The sequence below is a fragment of the Poecile atricapillus genome, chromosome W (assembly GCF_030490865.1).
Source record: "Poecile atricapillus isolate bPoeAtr1 chromosome W, bPoeAtr1.hap1, whole genome shotgun sequence".
Classification (NCBI taxonomy): Eukaryota; Metazoa; Chordata; class Aves; order Passeriformes; family Paridae; genus Poecile; species Poecile atricapillus.
In genome coordinates this window covers 78,595,024-78,618,720 of record NC_081288.1, presented here as the reverse complement: position 1 = coordinate 78,618,720, position 23,697 = coordinate 78,595,024, and positions in this window count along the sequence as shown.

Below are 23,697 nucleotides of genomic sequence, written 5' to 3'. Positions count from 1 at the left end.
TCATTTGCAGCTTATAAACTGCACAGCCCACAATGAAACAATTCCACTTCCTTCTGTGCTACATACAGGATCATATTCTCTCAGTCTCTAAGAGCCAGGACCCCCAGCAGAGCTCTTCCCTGCGCTGCTCCTACACCAATGAGGCCGGAGCCGCAAACAGCTTGGCTTTTTCCCTGGCACCGTCTGCCAGCGCTCATCAAAATAACCACACGATGGCGCTGTCGACTAACAAAAGAAGGAAACGCACCGAGGCCAGCTCCAAAGGACAGAGCCGAGTTGGAAACGTCCCTGCCCTCAAATTAACTGTGCCAGGAAAAAAAGACTTTGCTGATCTTCCCCCTCCAAGTGTGCAAACACTTTTGCACCACACTCAAAGGGCAACACGAAATCCTCTGCCCTAACAAACATTTTCACTCTCGCAGAGTCCGGTAACAAACTCAAAGACATCCGCTCAACAAATGTGCCAGCGGAGAGAGAAAGTTCTTTGCTGCCTACAATTTCAGCTTCACCCATCAAACAATGAACACACACCCTGCTATTGGAACTTTTCTTTTCAGCTCTACGCTCCTAAGCTTTCAGTCTCAGAGTCAAGATCCAAGCAGCATGGCAACAGGGACTACTCACACACTAAAGCTACAAGGACAAAAAGCTCAACAACTTGGTGTCTAGATTCCCACTGTCAGTTCAACAGCTCTAACCCACAGGGAAACCTCTTGGGAAAAACCTTTAAATTCACTGAGACCACCCAAAGTGCCCATCCAAACTTAATTTCTTTGCCAAAGAGAAGAACAAGAAGCTCATTTCAAGAGAAAGGGCATCCCCTCCTCCAAAATCCAAAACATCCAGTGACTGATCCCATACAATGGTGTCAGAACACTCTTACTAGAGGCAGACAGCCTTCCAAAGATGGATACTGACTCAATGACTGTACAAATTGAGGGAGTGCTTCCAAATATGCCGGCACAAGAAGCTGCTGTCGTCCTTGAGCTGCGCGACACAGCTTCTTATCTGCACCTCCAACTCTGGGGCTACGTGCTTTCCTTCCCATGAGAAAGCATTGCCATTCTCTTTCAGGAACTTACCAAGCCAAGCTGTATGCCATGTCCTGTACTATGTCCAACAATGGCTCCTGCACAGAAGGGTCTACGACATAAATATCTTGCTGGACTATACCTCCTCATGGTACCTTTAAAGCCTGCCCTATTACATTGTCACTATATCTTTTACTTGCCAAGGAAAGGCACTCAGAGTCACTTGGCCTTGCCTTGCCTTTGATGCTGTGGCTAGTCTACTCTTGTTTTGCTTGCTTGCTTCTGTGTGCCTTGCCTGGCAAGACCTAGAAAGACCTTCCTTGCTTTGCTTTGCCTTGCCTACCGCTCTTTGCAATGCAAACCAAGTGTAGGCGCAATTGTAGGCAAGTCAAGGGAGAAGCTGACAAGGCTGGAGCCATGAGGGGCAAGCAAATGGAGTGGTAGGTGAGAGAAGGCCCAGAACTTCTAGGCAAGGATGGGCATAGGAAGGCCAGGCAGAAACAGGAGGGGCTAGGCAAGGCTAGGTTTCCCTGGAGGAAAGCAGTAGGCAGGTCAAGTGTGGGCGTAGGCACTGGAGGGAGTGCAAGGCTAGGGAGGCAAGGCAGGGCAAGGCAAGGAAACTTTTGGGTCACCAAGGCAAGACAAATGAGAGGTACATTCAAAGACTGCTGGTACACAAAAGGGGCTAGGACAGACTTCTCTGGCTGGCCTTGATCTCACATGGGCCATCTCTAATCTGCACCTAATACACTTGGATTACCTGCTTTCCTTGGTATACAAAAGAACTGTCATTCTGGTCCTGAAGCGCAAAGGTGAAATGTGAATTTTATGTCCAAAATTCAAGACATGTAAGGATAGGTGCCAGAAGCAAGCTGCCAGGACAGATGGGTGTGCTTGCACGTGACCTCTCTTGGGCTTCCTCTCACATGCTCCTGAAACGCTGGAGGTACGTGAAAGCCTTGAGAGTCCTAGGAGAGGCAGGCAGGGCAAGGCAAGATGAAGAAATTCCTCAAAAAGAGGAGTATTGAATTCCAGGTGGGGGACGAGTGAGCAAGGGAATGCAAGGCAAGGGAGAGGAGAGGTTCAAAGGTAACGCCAAGAAAAGTGGTGGCTTTGCCAGGCAAGACAAAGGAGAGGCAAGCAAGGCAATGAGAGTCCTAGAAGGAGAAGGAAATGAAAGATTGGAGCTGGACAAAGGGGAAGGGAAACTGGACAAAGTGGCAAGGGGGATGGGTGGTGCAAGGCACTGGACTGGTAGGAAGGGCAAGGGAAAGACATGGATGGGTCAGGAAGGAAGAGGAAAACAATGGCCAGGAATGACAAAGAAATGCAAGGTTGGATAGGAAAGGAAAGGCAAGGCAATGTAGGGAAGGGGTAGGCCAGACAATGGGTGTCTTAAGAGGAAAAGTATGCATAGCAAGGCCAAGAGAAAAGCGGTAAAGAAGTTAGCGTGGGGGATAGGTGAGTGTAGCTGAGAAAGAAAGAAAGAAAGAAAGTGCCTCATTCCAGTATGTATGTATGTATGTGTGTGTGAAGTTTGCAGGATGTAAAGCAGAGACTTGATGGTGGAGTGAAAGGATGCTTTTGAATACACGTGGCAAGGTCCAAGCAAACTATTTGTCTTGGCACATCTGTGTCCCATAAACTTCTTAGTTTAGATTCAGACTGTAAGCGGGACAGAGAACACCCCTAAAATTACAGCTGAGCAAGAAAGCAGGTCGCATCAGCATTTTTTAAAGGAAGCAGTTTTTTTGTGTGAGAAGAAAATGGACATATGAGACTCCAGCAGTATCAACGTTCAGCTTAGAAGCAAAGTGCAATGATTCCGTACAAACTCTGAAAATGAAACGCAGCAATAAAAAGGCAATGGGACATGTCAGCGAAAGCTTTGTGGCCAAGCAGGGTGAGATGTTTGAAGCAGAACCACAGTTTGGTTTCACTAAGGATCCATCATGGTGGATTGCAAACATGTGCCAAGACAACACATATTCTGCAGCTGTTGCAGCTCTCCGCAGGAACACTAGCGCTTTCCCTTAGACTCTAAAATGCAGAGAAATGGCCTGCGCAGCGCAGAAGCTATTTGTGCTGCTTGTACACCTCTTCCAACCCCTCAGTGGAAACTATTGCGCCTGCCTTTAGACTCTGAGATCCAGAGAACACAATGGTAGAGGCAGTGGTGGAGAATGGAAGGAGAGAGTGAAGTTTGATGAGTGAGTTTGATGTGACTTATGTGGAGCACGCAGAAAATGTAGCCCCGTACTGGTTTTTACACCTGGAGCCTATTTCTGTAAGACACTTCAGGTGGACATTTTTGATCAAGAAGCCAGAGTGAAATAATTGACAGCAGGTCTCTCTGTGAAAGAAAAAGCAGCAAGGCGTCGTGTGCCATTTAAATGCTGCTATAAGAAGGGCGTACTTTAGCAGCATCTCTCTTGACACTTCTATCTGTGTAATCTCTAGCTGCTTGGACACAGCGACACTGAAAATAATTGTACTGCAAATACCAAGTTACACAGGGAAAAAGGGTAGGTCAGCAAATGCCTTCTGTCCTGGCACATCTCTCAGTCAGAACTCCAGCTGAAAAATTTTGCTGTAATGATGGACTTTGCCACTTGGAGAGAATTTATATAGTTGGGAAGAAGCATTCAAAGCCCTAGTGCATTTCATCTATTTTACGGACTGCAAAGGCACTCTAAAGGCCAGCACTAGCTTTTTGTTGGACTTTTTCTTTTTGAGTAGCTGCTGGACGTTTTGAAGCGGTTTGGGATCTGCTAGAGTGCAAGGTAATACATAGAGTTTGAGGAAAGTGATATACACATTTTATATCTCCAGGGAGGTGGATGCAGTTCAGTGTGTGCGAGTTACATGTTGAGCAGCTGATCACACAGAAAAGAAGAGGCTGCGCTGCAATTGCCTTTTCATTTGCAGCTTATAAACTGCACAGCCCACAATGAAACAATTCCACTTCCTTCTGTGCTACATACAGGATCATATTCTCTCAGTCTCTAAGAGCCAGGACCCCCAGCAGAGCTCTTCCCTGCGCTGCTCCTACACCAATGAGGCCGGAGCCGCAAACAGCTTGGCTTTTTCCCTGGCACCGTCTGCCAGCGCTCATCAAAATAACCACACGATGGCGCTGTCGACTAACAAAAGAAGGAAACGCACCGAGGCCAGCTCCAAAGGACAGAGCCGAGTTGGAAACGTCCCTGCCCTCAAATTAACTGTGCCAGGAAAAAAAGACTTTGCTGATCTTCCCCCTCCAAGTGTGCAAACACTTTTGCACCACACTCAAAGGGCAACACGAAATCCTCTGCCCTAACAAACATTTTCACTCTCGCAGAGTCCGGTAACAAACTCAAAGACATCCGCTCAACAAATGTGCCAGCGGAGAGAGAAAGTTCTTTGCTGCCTACAATTTCAGCTTCACCCATCAAACAATGAACACACACCCTGCTATTGGAACTTTTCTTTTCAGCTCTACGCTCCTAAGCTTTCAGTCTCAGAGTCAAGATCCAAGCAGCATGGCAACAGGGACTACTCACACACTAAAGCTACAAGGACAAAAAGCTCAACAACTTGGTGTCTAGATTCCCACTGTCAGTTCAACAGCTCTAACCCACAGGTAAACCTCTTGGGAAAAACCTTTAAATTCACTGAGACCACCCAAAGTGCCCATCCAAACTTAATTTCTTTGCCAAAGAGAAGAACAAGAAGCTCATTTCAAGAGAAAGGGCATCCCCTCCTCCAAAATCCAAAACATCCAGTGACTGATCCCATACAATGGTGTCAGAACACTCTTACTAGAGGCAGACAGCCTTCCAAAGATGGATACTGACTCAATGACTGTACAAATTGAGGGAGTGCTTCCAAATATGCCGGCACAAGAAGCTGCTGTCGTCCTTGAGCTGCGCGACACAGCTTCTTATCTGCACCTCCAACTCTGGGGCTACGTGCTTTCCTTCCCATGAGAAAGCATTGCCATTCTCTTTCAGGAACTTACCAAGCCAAGCTGTATGCCATGTCCTGTACTATGTCCAACAATGGCTCCTGCACAGAAGGGTCTACGACATAAATATCTTGCTGGACTATACCTCCTCATGGTACCTTTAACGCCTGCCCTATTACATTGTCACTATATCTTTTACTTGCCAAGGAAAGGCACTCAGAGTCACTTGGCCTTGCCTTGCCTTTGATGCTGTGGCTAGTCTACTCTTGTTTTGCTTGCTTGCTTCTGTGTGCCTTGCCTGGCAAGACCTAGAAAGACCTTCCTTGCTTTGCCTTGCCTTGCCTACCGCTCTTTGCAATGCAAACCAAGTGTAGGCGCAATTGTAGGCAAGTCAAGGGAGAAGCTGACAAGGCTGGAGCCATGAGGGGCAAGCAAATGGAGTGGTAGGTGAGAGAAGGCCCAGAACTTCTAGGCAAGGATGGGCATAGGAAGGCCAGGCAGAAACAGGAGGGGCTAGGCAAGGCTAGGTTTCCCTGGAGGAAAGCAGTAGGCAGGTCAAGTGTGGGCGTAGGCACTGGAGGGAGTGCAAGGCTAGGGAGGCAAGGCAGGGCAAGGCAAGGAAACTTTTGGGTCACCAAGGCAAGACAAATGAGAGGTACATTCAAAGACTGCTGGTACACAAAAGGGGCTAGGACAGACTTCTCTGGCTGGCCTTGATCTCACATGGGCCATCTCTAATCTGCACCTAAAACACTTGGATTACCTGCTTTCCTTGGTATACAAAAGAACTGTCATTCTGGTCCTGAAGCGCAAAGGTGAAATGTGAATTTTATGTCCAAAATTCAAGACATGTAAGGATAGGTGCCAGAAGCAAGCTGCCAGGACAGATGGGTGTGCTTGCACGTGACCTCTTTTGGGCTTCCTCTCACATGCTCCTGAAACGCTGGAGGTACGTGAAAGCCTTGAGAGTCCTAGGAGAAGCAGGCAGGGCAAGGCAAGATGAAGAAATTCTGCAAAAAGAGGCGTATTGAATTCCAGGTGGGGGACGAGTGAACAAGGGAATGCAAGGCAAGGGAGAGGAGAGGTTCAAAGGTAACGCCAAGAAAAGTGGTGGCTTTGCCAGGCAAGACAAAGGAGAGGCAAGCAAGGCAATGAGAGTCCTAGAAGGAGAAGGAAATGAAAGATTGGAGCTGGACAAAGGGGAAGGGAAACTGGACAAAGTGGCAAGGGGGATGGGTGGTGCAAGGCACTGGACTGGTAGGAAGGGCAAGGGAAAGACATGGATGGGTCAGGAAGGAAGAGGAAAACAATGGCCAGGAATGACAAAGAAATGCAAGGTTGGATAGGAAAGGAAAGGCAAGGCAATGTAGGGAAGGGGTAGGCCAGACAATGGGTGTCTTAAGAGGAAAAGTATGCATAGCAAGGCCAAGAGAAAAGCGGTAAAGAAGTTAGCGTGGGGGATAGGTGAGTGTAGCTGAGAAAGAAAGAAAGAAAGTGCCTCATTCCAGTATGTATGTATGTATGTGTGTGTGAAGTTTGCAGGATGTAAAGCAGAGACTTGATGGTGGAGTGAATGGATGCTTTTGAATACACGTGGCAAGGTCCAAGCAAACTATTTGTCTTGGCACATCTGTGTCCCATAAACTTCTTAGTTTAGATTCAGACTGTAAGCGGGACAGAGAACACCCCTAAAATTACAGCTGAGCAAGAAAGCAGGTGGCATCAGCATGTTTTAAAGGAAGCAGTTTTTTTGTGTGAGAAGAAAATGGACATATGAGACTCCAGCAGTATCGACGTTCAGCTTAGAAGCAAAGTGCAATGATTCCGTACAAACTCTGAAAATGAAACGCGGCAATAAAAAGGCAATGGGACATGTCAGCGAAAGCTTTGTGGCCAAGCAGGGTGAGATGTTTGAAGCAGAACCACAGTTTGGTTTCACTAAGGATCCATCATGGTGGATTGCAAACATGTGCCAAGACAACACATATTCTGCAGCTGTTGCAGCTCTCTGCAGGAACACTAGCGCTTTCCCTTAGACTCTAAAATGCAGAGAAATGGCCTGTGCAGCGCAGAAGCTATTTGTGCTGCTTGTACACCTCTTCCAACCCCTCAGTGGAAACTATTGCGCCTGCCTTTAGACTCTGAGATCCAGAGAACACAATGGTAGAGGCAGTGGAGAATGGAAGGAGAGAGTGAAGTTTGATGAGTGAGTTTGATGTGACTTATGTGGAGCACGCAGAAAATGTAGCCCCGTACTGGTTTTTACACCTGGAGCCTATTTCTGTAAGACATTTCAGGTGGACATTTTTGATCAAGAAGCCAGAGTGAAAAAATTGACAGCGGGTCTCTCTAGGAAAGAAAAAGCAGCAAGGCGTCGTGTGCCATTTAAATGCTGCTATAAGAAGGGCGTACTTTAGCAGCATTTCTCTTGACACTTCTATCTATGTAATCTCTAGCTGCTTGGACACAGCGGCACTGAAAATAATTGTACTGCAAATACCAAGTTACACAGGGAAAAAGGGTAGGTCAGCAAATGCCTTCTGTCCTGGCACATCTCTCAGTCAGAACTCCAGCTGAAAAATTTTGCTGTAATGATGGACTTTGCCACTTGGAGAGAATTTATATAGTTGGGAAGAAGCATTCAAAGCCCTAGTGCATTTCGTCTATTTTACGGACTGCAAAGGCACTCTAAAGGCCAGCACTAGCTTTTTGTTGGACTTTTTCTTTTTGAGTAGCTGCTGGACGTTTTGAAGCGGTTTGGGATCTGCTAGAGTGCAAGGTAATACATAGAGTTTGAGGAAAGTGATATACACATTTTATATCTCCAGGGAGGTGGATGCAGTTCAGTGTGTGCGAGTTACATTTTGAGCAGCTGATCACACAGAAAAGAAGAGGCTGCGCTGCAATTGCCTTTTCATTTGCAGCTTATAAACTGCACAGCCCACAATGAAACAATTCCACTTCCTTCTGTGCTACATACAGGATCACATTCTCTCAGTCTCTAAGAGCCAGGACCCCCAGCGGAGCTCTTCCCTGCGCTGCTCCTACACCAATGAGGCCGGAGCCGCAAACAGCTTGGCTTTTTCCCTGGCACCGTCTGCCAGCGCTCATCAAAATAACCACACGATGGCGCTGTCGACTAACAAAAGAAGGAAACGCACCGAGGCCAGCTCCAAAGGACAGAGCCGAGTTGGAAACGTCCCTGCCCTCAAATTAACTGTGCCAGGAAAAAAAGACTTTGCTGATCTTCCCCCTCCAAGTGTGCAAACACTTTTGCACCACACTCAAAGGGCAACACGAAATCCTCTGCCCTAACAAACATTTTCACTCTCGCAGAGTCCGGTAACAAACTCAAAGACATCCGCTCAACAAATGTGCCAGCGGAGAGAGAAAGTTCTTTGCTGCCTACAATTTCAGCTTCACCCATCAAACAATGAACACACACCCTGCTATTGGCACTTTTCTTTTCAGCTCTACGCTCCTAAGCTTTCAGTCTCAGAGTCAAGATCCAAGCAGCATGGCAACAGGGACTACTCACACACTAAAGCTACAAGGACAAAAAGCTCAACAACTTGCTGTCTAGATTCCCACTGTCAGTTCAACATCTCTAACCCACAGGGAAACCTCTTGGGAAAAACCTTTAAATTCACTGAGACCACCCAAAGTGCCCATCCAAACTTAATTTCTTTGCCAAAGAGAAGAACAAGAAGCTCATTTCAAGAGAAATGGCATCCCCTCCTCCAAAATCCAAAACATCCTGTGACTGATCCCATACAATGGTGTCAGAACACTCTTACTAGAGGCAGACAGCCTTCCAAAGATGGATACTGACTCAATGACTGTACAAATTGAGGGAGTGCTTCCAAATATGCCGGCACAAGAAGCTGCTGTCGTCCTTGAGCTGCGCGACACAGCTTCTTATCTGCACCTCCAACTCTGGGGCTACGTGCTTTCCTTCCCATGAGAAAGCATTGCCATTCTCCTTCAGGAACTTACCAACCCAAGCTGTATGCCATGTCCTGTACTATGTCCAACAATGGCTCCTGCACAGAAGGGTCTACGACATAAATATCTTGCTGGACTATACCTCTTCATGGTACCTTTAACGCCTGCCCTATTACATTGTCACTATATCTTTTACTTGCCAAGGAAAGGCACTCAGAGTCACTTGGCCTTGCCTTGCCTTTGATGCTGTGGCTAGTCTACTCTTGTTTTGCTTGCTTGCTTATGTGTGCCTTGCCTGGCAAGACCTAGAAAGACCTTCCTTGCTTTGCTTTGCCTTGCCTACCGCTCTTTGCAATGCAAACCAAGTGTAGGCGCAATTGTAGGCAAGTCAAGGGAGAAGTTGACAAGGCTGGAGCCATGAGGGGCAAGCAAATGGAGTGGTAGGTGAAAGAAGGCCCGGAACTTCTAGGCAAGGATGGGCATAGGAAGGCCAGGCAGAAACAGGAAGGCCTAGGCAAGGCTAGGTTTCCCTGGAGGAAAGCAGTCAAGTGTGGGCAGGTCAAGTGTGGGCGTAGGCACTGGAGGGAGTGCAAGGCTAGGGAGGCAAGGCAGGGCAAGGCAAGGAAACTTTGGGGTCACCAAGGCAAGACAAATGAGAGGTACATTCAAAGACTGCTGGTACACAAAAGGGGCTAGGACAGACTTCTCTGGCTGGCCTTGATCTCACATGGGCCATCTCTAATCTGCACCTAAAACACTTGGATTACCTGCTTTCCTTGGTATACAAAAGAACTGTCATTCTGGTCCTGAAGCGCAAAGGTGAAATGTGAATTTTATGTCCAAAATTCAAGACATGTAAGGATAGGTGCCAGAAGCAAGCTGCCAGGACAGATGGGTGTGCTTGCACGTGACCTCTTTTGGGCTTCCTCTCACATGCTCCTGAAACGCTGGAGGTACGTGAAAGCCTTGAGAGTCCTAGGAGAAGCAGGCAGGGCAAGGCAAGATGAAGAAATGCCGCAAAAAGAGGGGTATTGAATTCCAGGTGGGGGACGAGTGAGCAAGGGAATGCAAGGCAAGGGAGAGGAGAGGTTCAAAGGTAACGCCAAGAAAAGTGGTGGCTTTGCCAGGCAAGACAAAGGAGAGGCAAGCAAGGCAATGAGAGTCCTAGAAGGAGAAGGAAATGAAAGATTGGAGCTGGACAAAGGGGAAGGGAAACTGGACAAAGTGGCAAGGGGGATGGTTGGTGTAAGGCACTGGACTGGTAAGAAGGGCAAGGGAAAGACATGGATGGGTCAGGAAGGAAGAGGAAAACAATGGCCAGGAATGACAAAGAAATGCAAGGTTGGATAGGAAAGGAAAGGCAAGGCAATGTAGGGAAGGGGTAGGCCAGACAATGGGTGTCTTAAGAGGAAAAGTATGCATAGCAAGGCCAAGAGAAAAGCGGTAAAGTAGTTAGCGTGGGGGATAGGTGAGTGTAGCTGAGAAAGAAAGAAAGTGCCTCATTCCAGTTTGTATGTATGTATGTGTGTGTGAGGTTTGCAGGATGTAAAGCAGAAGAAAGCAGTGACTTGATGGTGGAGTGAAAGAATGCTTCTGAATACACGTGGCAGGGTCCAAGCAAACTATTTGTCTTGGCACATCTGTGTCCCATAAACTTCTTAGTTTAGATTCAGACTGGAAGCGGGACAGAGAACACCCCTAAAATTACAGCTGAGCAAGAAAGCAGGTCGCATCAGCATGTTTTAAAGGAAGCAGTTTTTTTGTGTGAGAAGAAAATGGACATATGAGACTCCAGCAGTATCGACGTTCAGCTTAGAAGCAAAGTGCAATGATTCCGTACAAACTCTGAAAATGAAACGCAGCAATAAAAAGGCAATGGGACATGTCAGCGAAAGCTTTGTGGCCAAGCAGGGTGAGATGTTTGAAGCAGAACCACAGTTTGGTTTCACTAAGGATCCATCATGGTGGATTGCAAACATGTGCCAAGACAACACATATTCTGCAGCTGTTGCAGCTCTCCGCAGGAACACTAGCGCTTTCCCTTAGGCTCTAAAATGCAGAGAAATGGCCTGCGCAGCGCAGAAGCTATTTGTGCTGCTTGTACACCTCTTCCAACTGCTCAGTGGAAACTATTGCGCCTGCCTTTAGACTCTGAGATCCAGAGAACACAATGGTAGAGGCAGTGGTGGAGAATGGAAGGAGAGAGTGAAGTTTGATGAGTGAGTTTGATGTGACTTATGTGGAGCACGCAGAAAATGTAGCCCCGTACTGGTTTTTACACCTGGAGCCTATTTCTGTAAGACATTTCAGGTGGACATTTTTGATCAAGAAGCCAGAGTGAAAAAATTGACAGCGGGTCTCTCTAGGAAAGAAAAAGCAGCAAGGCGTCGTGTGCCATTTAAATGCTGCTATAAGAAGGGCGTACTTTAGCAGCATCTCTCTTGACACTTCTATCTGTGTAATCTCTAGCTGCTTGGACACAGCGACACTGAAAATAATTGTACTGCAAATACCAAGTTACACAGGGAAAAAGGGTAGGTCAGCAAATGCCTTCTGTCCTGGCACATCTCTCAGTCAGAACTCCAGCTGAAAAATTTTGCTGTAATGATGGACTTTGCCATTTGGAGAGAATTTATACAGTTGGGAAGAAGCATTCAAAGCCCTAGTGCAATTCGTCTATTTTACGGACTGCAAAGGCACTCTAAAGGCCAGCACTAGCTTTTTGTTGGACTTTTTCTTTTTGAGTAGCTGCTGGACGTTTTGAAGCGGTTTGGGATCTGCTAGAGTGCAAGGTAATACATAGAGTTTGAGGAAAGTGATATACACATTTTATATCTCCAGGGAGGTGGATGCAGTTCAGTGTGTGCGAGTTACATGTTGAGCAGCTGATCACACAGAAAAGAAGAGGCTGCGCTGCAATTGCCTTTTCATTTGCAGCTTATAAACTGCACAGCCCACAATGAAACAATTCCACTTCCTTCTGTGCTACATACAGGATCACATTCTCTCAGTCTCTAAGAGCCAGGACCCCCAGCGGAGCTCTTCCCTGCGCTGTTCCTACACCAATGAGGCCGGAGCCGCAAACAGCTTGGCTTTTTCCCTGGCACCGTCTGCCAGCGCTCATCAAAATAACCACACGAGGGCGCTGCCGACTAACAAAAGAAGGAAACGCACCGAGGCCAGCTCCAAAGGACAGAGCCGAGTTGGAAACGTCCCTGCTCTCAAATTAACTGTGCCAGGAAAAAAAGACTTTGCTGATATTCCCCCTCCAAGTGTGCAAACACTTTTGCATCACACTCAAAGGGCAACACGAAATCCTCTGCCCTAACAAACATTTTCACTCTCGCAGAGTCCGGTAACAAACTCAAAGACATCCGCTCAACAAATGTGCCAGCTGAGAGAGAAAGTTCTTTGCTGACTACAATTTCAGCTTCATCCATCAAACAATGAACACGCACCCTGCTATTGGCACTTTTCTTTTCTGCTCTACGCTCCTAAGCTTTCAGTCTCAGAGTCAAGATCCAAGCAGCATGGCAACAGGGACTACTCACACACTAAAGCTACAAGGACAAAAAGCTCAACAACTTGGTGTCTAGATTCCCACTGTCAGTTCAACAGCTCTAACCCACAGGGAAACCTCTTGGGAAAAACCTTTACATTCACTGAGACCACCCAAAGTGCCCATCCAAACTTAATTTCTTTGCCAAAGAGAAGAACAAGAAGCTCATTTCAAGAGAAAGGGCATCCCCTCCTCCAAAATCCAAAACATCCAGTGACTGATCCCATACAATGGTGTCAGAACACTCTTACTAGAGGCAGACAGCCTTCCAAAGATGGATACTGGCTCAATGACTGTACAAATTGAGGGAGTGCTTCCAAATATGCCGGCACAAGAAGCTGCTGTCGTCCTTGAGCTGCGCGACACAGCTTCTTATCTGCACCTCCAACTCTGGGGCTACGTGCTTTCCTTCCCATGAGAAAGCATTGCCATTCTCCTTCAGGAACTTACCAAGCCAAACTGTATGCCATGTCCTGTACTATGTCCAACAATGGCTCCTGCACAGAAGGGTCTACGACATAAATATCTTGCTGGACTATACCTCCTCATGGTACCTTTAACGCCTGCCCTATTACATTGTCACTATATCTTTTACTTGCCAAGGAAAGGCACTCAGAGTCACTTGGCCTTGCCTTGCCTTTGATGCTGTGGCTAGTCTACTCTTGTTTTGCTTGCTTGCTTATGTGTGCCTTGCCTGGCAAGACCTAGAAAGACCTTCCTTGCTTTGCTTTGCCTTGCCTACCGCTCTTTGCAATGCAAACCAAGTGTAGGCGCAATTGTAGGCAAGTCAAGGGAGAAGCTGACAAGGCTGGAGCCATGAGGGGCAAGCAAATGGAGTGGTAGGTGAGAGAAGGCCCAGAACTTCTAGGCAAGGATGGGCATAGGAAGGCCAGGCAGAAACAGGAAGGCCTAGGCAAGGCTAGGTTTCCCCGGAGGAAAGCAGTCAAGTGTGGGCAGGTCAAGTGTGGGCGTAGGCACTGGAGGGAGTGCAAGGCTAGGGAGGCAAGGCAGGGCAAGGCAAGGAAACTTTGGGGTCACCAAGGCAAGACAAATGAGAGGTACATTCAAAGACTGCTGGTACACAAAAGGGGCTAGGACAGACTTCTCTGGCTGGCCTTGATCTCACATGGGCCATCTCTAATCTGCACCTAATACACTTGGATTAGCTGCTTTCCTTGGTATACAAAAGAACTGTCATTCTGGTCCTGAAGCGCAAAGGTGAAATGTGAATTTTATGTCCAAAATTCAAGACATGTAAGGATAGGTGCCAGAAGCAAGCTGCCAGGACAGATGGGTGTGCTTGCACGTGACCTCTTTTGGGCTTCCTCTCACATGCTCCTGAAACGCTGGAGGTACGTGAAAGCCTTGAGAGTCCTAGGAGAAGCAGGCAGGGCAAGGCAAGATGAAGAAATGCCGCAAAAAGAGGGGTATTGAATTCCAGGTGGGGGACGAGTGAGCAAGGGAATGCAAGGCAAGGGAGAGGAGAGGTTCAAAGGTAACGCCAAGAAAAGTGGTGGCTTTGCCAGGCAAGACAAAGGAGAGGCAAGCAAGGCAATGAGAGTCCTAGAAGGAGAAGGAAATGAAAGATTGGAGCTGGACAAAGGGGAAGGGAAACTGGACAAAGTGGCAAGGGGGATGGGTGGTGCAAGGCACTGGACTGGTAGGAAGGGCAAGGGAAAGACATGGATGGGTCAGGAAGGAAGAGGAAAACAATGGCCAGGAATGACAAAGAAATGCAAGGTTGGATAGGAAAGGAAAGGCAAGGCAATGTAGGGAAGGGGTAGGCCAGACAATGGGTGTCTTAAGAGGAAAAGTATGCATAGCAAGGCCAAGAGAAAAGCGGTAAAGAAGTTAGCGTGGGGAATAGGTGAGTGTAGCTGAGAAAGAAAGAAAGAAAGTGCCTCATTCCAGTATGTATGTATGTGTGTGTGAAGTTTGCAGGATGTAAAGCAGAAGAAAGCAGAGACTTGATGGTGGAGTGAAAGGATGCTTTTGAATACACGTGGCAAGGTCCAAGCAAACTATTTGTCTTGGCACATCTGTGTCCCATAAACTTCTTAGTTTAGATTCAGACTGTAAGCGGGACAGAGAACACCCCTAAAATTACAGCTGAGCAAGAAAGCAGGTCGCATCAGCATGTTTTAAAGGAAGCAGTTTCTTTGTGTGAGAAGAAAATGGACATATGAGACTCCAGCAGTATCGACGTTCAGCTTGGAAGCAAAGTGCAATGATTCCGTACAAACTCTGAAAATGAAACGCAGCAATAAAAAGGCAATGGGACATGTCAGCGAAAGCTTTGTGGCCAAGCAGGGTGAGATGTTTGAAGCAGAACCACAGTTTGGTTTCACTAAGGATCCATCATGGTGGATTGCAAACATGTGCCAAGACAACACATATTCTGCAGCTGTTGCAGCTCTCCGCAGGAACACTAGCGCTTTCCCTTAGACACTAAAATGCAGAGAAATGGCCTGCGCAGCGCAGAAGCTATTTGTGCTGCTTGTACACCTCTTCCAACTGCTCAGTGGAAACTATTACGCCTGCCTTTAGACTCTGAGATCCAGAGAACACAATGGTAGAGGCAGTGGTGGAGAATGGAAGGAGAGAGTGAAGTTTGATGAGTGAGTTTGATGTGACTTATGTGGAGCACGCCGTAAATGTAGCCCCGTACTGGTTTTTACACCTGGATCCTATTTCTGTATGACATTTCAGGTGGACATTTTATGATCAAGAAGCCAGAGTGAAAAAATTGACAGCAGGTGTCTGTGGGAAAGAAAAAGCAGCAAGGCGTCGTGTGCCATTTAAATGCTGCTATAAGAAGGGCGTACTTTAGCAGCATCTCTCTTGACACTTCTATCTGTGTAATCTCTAGCTGCTTGGACACAGCGACACTGAAAATAATTGTACTGCAAATACCAAGTTACACAGGGAAAAAGGGTAGGTCAGCAAATGCCTTCTGTCCTGGCACATCTCTCAGTCAGAACTCCAGCTGAAAAATTTTGCTGTAATGATGGACTTTGCCATTTGGAGAGAATTTATACAGTTGGGAAGAAGCATTCGAAGCCCTAGTGCAATTCGTCTATTTTACGGACTGCAAAGGCACTCTAAAGGCCAGCACTAGCTTTTTGTTGGATTTTTTCTTTTTGAGTAGCTGCTGGACGTTTTGAAGCAGTTTGGGATCTGCTAGAGTGCAAGGTAATACATAGAGTTTGAGGAAAGTGATATACACATTTTATATCTCCAGGGAGGTGGATGCAGTTCAGTGTGTGCGAGTTACATGTTGAGCAGCTGATCACACAGAAAAGAAGAGGCTGCGCTGCAATTGCCTTTTCATTTGCAGCTTATAAACTGCACAGCCCACAATGAAACAATTCCACTTCCTTCTACTACATACAGGATCACATTCTCTCAGTCTCTAAGAGCCAGGACCCCCAGCGGAGCTCTTCCCTGCGCTGCTCCTACACCAATGAGGCCGGAGCCGCAAACAGCTTGGCTTTTTCCCTGGCACCGGCTGCCAGCGCTCATCAAAATAACCACACGATGGCGCTGTCGACTAACAAAAGAAGGAAACGCACCGAGGCCAGCTCCAAAGGACAGAGCCGAGTTGGAAACGTCCCTGCTCTCAAATTAACTGTGCCAGGAAAAAAAGACTTTGCTGATATTCCCCCTCCAAGTGTGCAAACACTTTTGCATCACACTCAAAGGGCAACACGAAATCCTCTGCCCTAACAAACATTTTCACTCTCGCAGAGTCCGGTAACAAACTCAAAGACATCCGCTCAACAAATGTGCCAGCTGAGAGAGAAAGTTCTTTGCTGACTACAATTTCAACTTCATCCATCAAACAATGAACACGCACCCTGCTATTGGCACTTTTCTGCTCTACGCTCCTAAGCTTTCAGTCTCAGAGTCAAGATCCAAGCAGCATGGCAACAGGGACTACTCACACACTAAAGCTCAACAAAGCTCAACAACTTGCTGTCTAGATTCCCACTGTCAGTTCAACAGCTCTAACCCACAGGGAAACCTCTTGGGAAAAACCTTTACATTCACTGAGACCACCCAAAGTGCCCATCCAAACTTAATTTCTTTGCCAAAGAGAAGAACAAGAAGCTCATTTCAAGAGAAATGGCATCCCCTCCTCCAAAATCCAAAACATCCAGTGACTGATCCCATACAATGGTGTCAGAACACTCTTACTAGAGGCAGACAGACTTCCAAAGATGGATACTGACTCAATGACTGTACAAATTGAGGGAGTGCTTCCAAATATGCCGGCACAAGAAGCTGCTGTCGTCCTTGAGCTGCGCGACACAGCTTCTTATCTGCACCTCCAACTCTGGGGCTACGTGCTTTCCTTCCCATGAGAAAGCATTGCCATTCTCCTTCAGGAACTTACCAAGCCAAGCTGTATGCCATGTCCTGTACTATGTCCAACAATGGCTCCTGCACAGAAGGGTCTACGACATAAATATCTTGCTGGACTATACCTCCTCATGGTACCTTTAACGCCTGCCCTATTACATTGTCACTATATCTTTTACTTGCCAAGGAAAGGCACTCAGAGTCACTTGGCCTTGCCTTGCCTTTGATGCTGTGGCTAGTCTACTCTTGTTTTGCTTGCTTGCTTATGTGTGCCTTGCCTGGCAAGACCTAGAAAGACCTTCCTTGCTTTGCTTTGCCTTGCCTACCGCTCTTTGCAATGCAAACCAAGTGTAGGCGCAATTGTAGGCAAGTCAAGGGAGAAGTTGACAAGGCTGGAGCCATGAGGGGCAAGCAAATGGAGTGGTAGGTGAGAGAAGGCCCAGAACTTCTAGGCAAGGATGGGCATAGGAAGGCCAGGCAGAAACAGGAGGGGCTAGGCAAGGCTAGGTTTCCCTGGAGGAAAGCAGTCAAGTGTGGGCAGGTCAAGTGTGGGCGTAGGCACTGGAGGGAGTGCAAGGCTAGGGAGGCAAGGCAGGGCAAGGCAAGGAAACTTTTGGGTCACCAAGGCAAGACAAATGAGAGGTACATTCAAAGACTGCTGGTACACAAAAAGGGCTAGGACAGACTTCTCTGGCTGGCCTTGATCTCACATGGGCCATCTCTAATCTGCACCTAAAAAACTTGGATTACCTGCTTTCCTTGGTATACAAAAGAACTGTCATTCTGGTCCTGAAGCGCAAAGGTGAAATGTGAATTTTATGTCCAAAATTCAAGACATGTAAGGATAGGTGCCAGAAGCAAGCTGCCAGGACAGATGGGTGTGCTTGCACGTGACCTCTTTTGGGCTTCCTCTCACATGCTCCTGAAACGCTGGAGGTACGTGAAAGCCTTGAGAGTCCTAGGAGAAGCAGGCAGGGCAAGGCAAGATGAAGAAATGCCGCAAAAAGAGGGGTATTGAATTCCAGGTGGGGGACGAGTGAGCAAGGGAATGCAAGGCAAGGGAGAGGAGAGGTTCAAAGGTAACGCCAAGAAAAGTGGTGGCTTTGCCAGGCAAGACAAAGGAGAGGCAAGCAAGGCAATGAGAGTCCTAGAAGGAGAAGGAAATGAAAGATTGGAGCTGGACAAAGGGGAAGGGAAACTGGACAAAGTGGCAAGGGGGATGGGTGGTGCAAGGCACTGGACTGGTAGGAAGGGCAAGGGAAAGACATGGATGGGTCAGGAAGGAAGAGGAAAACAATGGCCAGGAATGACAAAGAAATGCAAGGTTGGATAGGAAAGGAAAGGCAAGGCAATGTAGGGAAGGGGTAGGCCAGACAATGGGTGTCTTAAGAGGAAAAGTATGCATAGCAAGGCCAAGAGAAAAGCGGTAAAGAAGTTAGCGTGGGGGATAGGTGAGTGTAGCTGAGAAAAAAAGTGCCTCATTCCAGTATGTATGTATGTATGTGTGTGTGAAGTTTGCAGGATGTAAAGCAGAAGAAAGCAGTGACTTGATGGTGGAGTGAAAGGATGCTTTTGAATACACGTGGCAAGGTCCAAGCAAACTATTTGTCTTGGCACATCTGTGTCCCATAAACTTCTTAGTTTAGATTCAGACTGGAAGCGGGACAGAGAACACCCCTAAAATTACAGCTGAGCAAGAAAGCAGGTCGCATCAGCATGTTTTAAAGGAAGCAGTTTTTTTGTGTGAGAAGAAAATGGACATATGAGACTCCAGCAGTATCGACGTTCAGCTTAGAAGCAAAGTGCAATGATTCCGTACAAACTCTGAAAATGAAACGCGGCAATAAAAAGGCAATGGGACATGTCAGCGAAAGCTTTGTGGCCAAGCAGGGTGAGATGTTTGAAGCAGAACCACAGTTTGGTTTCACTAAGGATCCATCATGGTGGATTGCAAACATGTGCCAAGACAACACATATTCTGCAGCTGTTGCAGCTCTCCGCAGGAACACTAGCGCTTTCCCTTAGACTCTAAAATGCAGAGAAATGGCCTGCGCAGCGCAGAAGCTATTTGTGCTGCTTGTACACCTCTTCCAACCCCTCAGTGGAAACTATTGCGCCTGCCTTTAGACTCTGAGATCCAGAGAACACAATGGTAGAGGCAGTGGTGGAGAATGGAAGGAGAGAGTGAAGTTTGATGAGTGAGTTTGATGTGACTTATGTGGAGCACGCAGAAAATGTAGCCCCGTACTGGTTTTTACACCTGGAGCCTATTTCTGTAAGACATTTCAGGTGGACATTTTTGATCAAGAAGCCAGAGTGAAAAAATTGACAGCAGGTCTCTCTGGGAAAGAAAAAGCAGCAAGGCGTCGTGTGCCATTTAAATGCTGCTATAAGAAGGGCGTACTTTAGCAGCATCTCTCTTGACACTTCTATCTGTGTAATCTCTAGCTGCTTGGACACAGCGACACTGAAAATAATTGTACTGCAAATACCAAGTTACACAGGGAAAAAGGGTAGGTCAGCAAATGCCTTCTGTCCTGGCACATCTCTCAGTCAGAACTCCAGCTGAAAAATTTTGCTGTAATGATGGACTTTGCCACTTGGAGAGAATTTATATAGTTGGGAAGAAGCATTCAAAGCCCTAGTGCATTTCGTCTATTTTACGGACTGCAAGGGTACTCTAAAGGCCAGCACTAGCTTTTTGTTGGACTTTTTCTTTTTGAGTAGCTGCTGGACGTTTTGAAGCGGTTTGGGATCTGCTAGAGTGCAAGGTAATACATAGAGTTTGAGGAAAGTGATATACACATTTTATATCTCCAGGGAGGTGGATGCAGTTCAGTGTGTGCGAGTTACATGTTGAGCAGCTGATCACACAGAAAAGAAGAGGCTGCGCTGCAATTGCCTTTTCATTTGCAGCTTATAAACTGCACAGCCCACAATGAAACAATTCCACTTCCTTCTGTGCTACATACAGGATCACATTCTCTCAGTCTCTAAGAGCCAGGACCCCCAGCGGAGCTCTTCCCTGCGCTGCTCCTACACCAATGAGGCCGGAGCCGCAAACAGCTTGGCTTTTTCCCTGGCACCGTCTGCCAGCGCTCATCAAAATAACCACACGATGGCGCTGTCGACTAACAAAAGAAGGAAACGCACCGAGGCCAGCTCCAAAGGACAGAGCCGAGTTGGAAACGTCCCTGCTCTCAAATTAACTGTGCCAGGAAAAAAAGACTTTGCTGATCTTCCCCCTCCAAGTGTGCAAACACTTTTGCACCACACTCAAAGGGCAACACGAAATCCTCTGCCCTAACAAACATTTTCACTCTCGCAGAGTCCAGTAACAAACTCAAAGACATCCGCTCACCAAATGTGCCAGCTGAGAGAGAAAGTTCTTTGCTGCCTACAATTTCAACTTCACCCATCAAACAATGAACACACACCCTGCTATTGGCACTTTTCTTTTCAGCTCTACGCTCCTAAGCTTTCAGTCTCAGAGTCAAGATCCAAGCAGCATGGCAACAGGGACTACTCACACACTAAAGCTACAAGGACAAAAAGCTCAACAACTTGGTGTCTAGATACCCACTGTCAGTTCAACAGCTCTAACCCACAGGGAAACCTCTTGGGAAAAACCTTTAAATTCACTGAGACCACCCAAAGTGCCCATCCAAACCTATATTCTTTGCCAAAGAGAAGAACAAGAAGCTCATTTCAAGAGAAAGGGCATCCCCTCCTCCAAAATCCAAAACATCCAGTGACTGATCCCATACAATGGTGTCAGAACACTCTTACTAGAGGCAGACAGCCTTCCAAAGATGGATACTGACTCAATGACTGTACAAATTGAGGGAGTGCTTCCAAATATGCCGGCACAAGAAGCTGCTGTCGTCCTTGAGCTGCGCGACACAGCTTCTTATCTGCACCTCCAACTCTGGGGCTACGTGCTTTCCTTCCCATGAGAAAGCATTGCCATTCTCCTTCAGGAACTTACCAAGCCAAACTGTATGCCATGTCCTGTACTATGTCCAACAATGGCTCCTGCACAGAAGGGTCTACGACATAAATATCTTGCTGGACTATACCTCTTCATGGTTCCTTTAACGCCTGCCCTATTACATTGTCACTATATCTTTTTCTTGCCAAGGAAAGGCACTCAGAGTCACTTGGCCTTGCCTTGCCTTTGATGCTGTGGCTAGTCTACTCTTGTTTTGCTTGCTTGCTTATGTGTGCCTTGCCTGGCAAGACCTAGAAAGACCTTCCTTGCTTTGCTTTGCCTTGCCTACCGCTCTTTGCAATGCAAACCAAGTGTAGGCGCAATTGTAGGCAAGTCAAGGGAGAAGCTGACAAGGCTGGAGCCATGAGGGGCAAGCAAATGGAGTGGTAGGTGAGAGAAGGCCCAGAACTTCTAGGCAAGGATGGGCATAGGAAGGCCAGGCAGAAACAGGAAGGGCTAGGCAAGGCTAGGTTTCCCTGGAGGAAAGCAGTAGGCAGGTCAAGTGTGGGCATAGGCACTGGAGGGAGTGCAAGGCTAGGGAGGCAAGGCAGGGCAAGGCAAGGAAACTTTTGGGTCACCAAGGCAAGACAAATGAGAGGTACATTCAAAGACTGCTGGTACACAAAAGGGGCTAGGACAGACTTCTCTGTCTGGCCTTGATCTCACATGGGCCATCTCTAATCTGCACCTAAAACACTTGGATTACCTGCTTTCCTTGGTATACAAAAGAACTGTCATTCTGGTCCTGAAGCGCAAAGGTGAAATGTGAATTTTATGTCCAAAATTCAAGACATGTAAGGATAGGTGCCAGAAGCAAGCTGCCAGGACAGATGGGTGTGCTTGCACGTGACCTCTTTTGGGCTTCCTCTCACATGCTCCTGAAACGCTGGAGGTACGTGAAAGCCTTGAGAGTCCTAGGAGAAGCAGGCAGGGCAAGGCAAGATGAAGAAATGCCGCAAAAAGAGGGGTATTGAATTCCAGGTGGGGGACGAGTGAGCAAGGGAATGCAAGGCAAGGGAGAGGAGAGGTTCAAAGGTAACGCCAAGAAAAGTGGTGGCTTTGCCAGGCAAGACAAAGGAGAGGCAAGCAAGGCAATGAGAGTCCTAGAAGGAGAAGGAAATGAAAGATTGGAGCTGGACAAAGGGGAAGGGAAACTGGACAAAGTGGCAAGGGGGATGGGTGGTGCAAGGCACTGGACTGGTAGGAAGGGCAAGGGAAAGACATGGATGGGTCAGGAAGGAAGAGGAAAACAATGGCCAGGAATGACAAAGAAATGCAAGGTTGGATAGGAAAGGAAAGGCAAGGCAATGTAGGGAAGGGGTAGGCCAGACAATGGGTGTCTTAAGAGGAAAAGTATGCATAGCAAGGCCAAGAGAAAAGCGGTAAAGAAGTTAGCGTGGGGGATAGGTGAGTGTAGCTGAGAAAGAAAGAAAGTGCCTCATTCCAGTATGTATGTATGTATGTGTGTGTGAAGTTTGCAGGATGTAAAGCAGAAGAAAGCAGTGACTTGATGGTGGAGTGAAAGGATGCTTTTGAATACACCTGGCAAGGTCCAAGCAAACTATTTGTCTTGGCACATCTGTGTCCCATAAACTTCTTAGTTTAGATTCAGACTGTAAGCGGGACAGAGAACACCCCTAAAATTACAGCTGAGCAAGAAAGCAGGTCACATCAGCATGTTTTAAAGGAAGCAGTTTTTTTGTGTGAGAAGAAAATGGACATATGAGACTCCAGCAGTATCGACGTTCTGCTTAGAAGCAAAGTGCAATGATTCCGTACAAACTCTGAAAATGAAACGCAGCAATAAAAAGGCAATGGGACATGTCAGCGAAAGCTTTGTGGCCAAGCAGGGTGAGATGTTTGAAGCAGAACCACAGTTTGGTTTCACTAAGGATCCATCATGGTGGATTGCAAACATGTGCCAAGACAACACATATTCTGCAGCTGTTGCAGCTCTCCGCAGGAACACTAGCGCTTTCCCTTAGACTCTAAAATGCAGAGAAATGGCCTGCGCAGCGCAGAAGCTATTTGTGCTGCTTGTACACCTCTTCCAACCCCTCAGTGGAAACTATTGCGCCTGCCTTTAGACTCTGAGATCCAGAGAACACAATGGTAGAGGCAGTGGTGGAGAATGGAAGGAGAGAGTGAAGTTTGATGAGTGAGTTTGATGTGACTTATGTGGAGCACGCAGAAAATGTAGCCCTGTACTGGTTTTTACACCTGGAGCCTATTTCTGTAAGACATTTCAGGTGGACATTTTTGATCAAGAAGCCAGAGTGAAAAAATTGACAGCAGGTCTCTCTGGGAAAGAAAAAGCAGCAAGGCGTCGTGTGCCATTTAAATGCTGCTATAAGAAGGGCGTACTTTAGCAGCATCTCTCTTGACACTTCTATCTGTGTAATCTCTAGCTGCTTGGACACAGCGACACTGAAAATAATTGTACTGCAAATACCAAGTTACACAGGGAAAAAAGGTAGGTCAGCAAATGCCTTCTGTCTTGGCACATCTCTCAGTCAGAACTCCAGCTGAAAAATTTTGCTGTAATGATGGACTTTGCCACTTGGAGAGAATTTATATAGTTGGGAAGAAGCATTCAAAGCCCTAGTGCATTTCGTCTATTTTACGAACTGCAAGGGCACTCTAAAGGCCAGCACTAGCTTTTTGTTGGACTTTTTCTTTTTGAGTAGCTGCTGGACGTTTTGAAGCAGTTTGGGATCTGCTAGAGTGCAAGGTAATACATAGAGTTTGAGGAAAGTGATATACACATTTTATATCTCCAGGGAGGTGGATGCAGTTCAGTGTGTGCGAGTTACATGTTGAGCAGCGGATCACACAGAAAAGAAGAGGCTGCGCTGCAATTGCC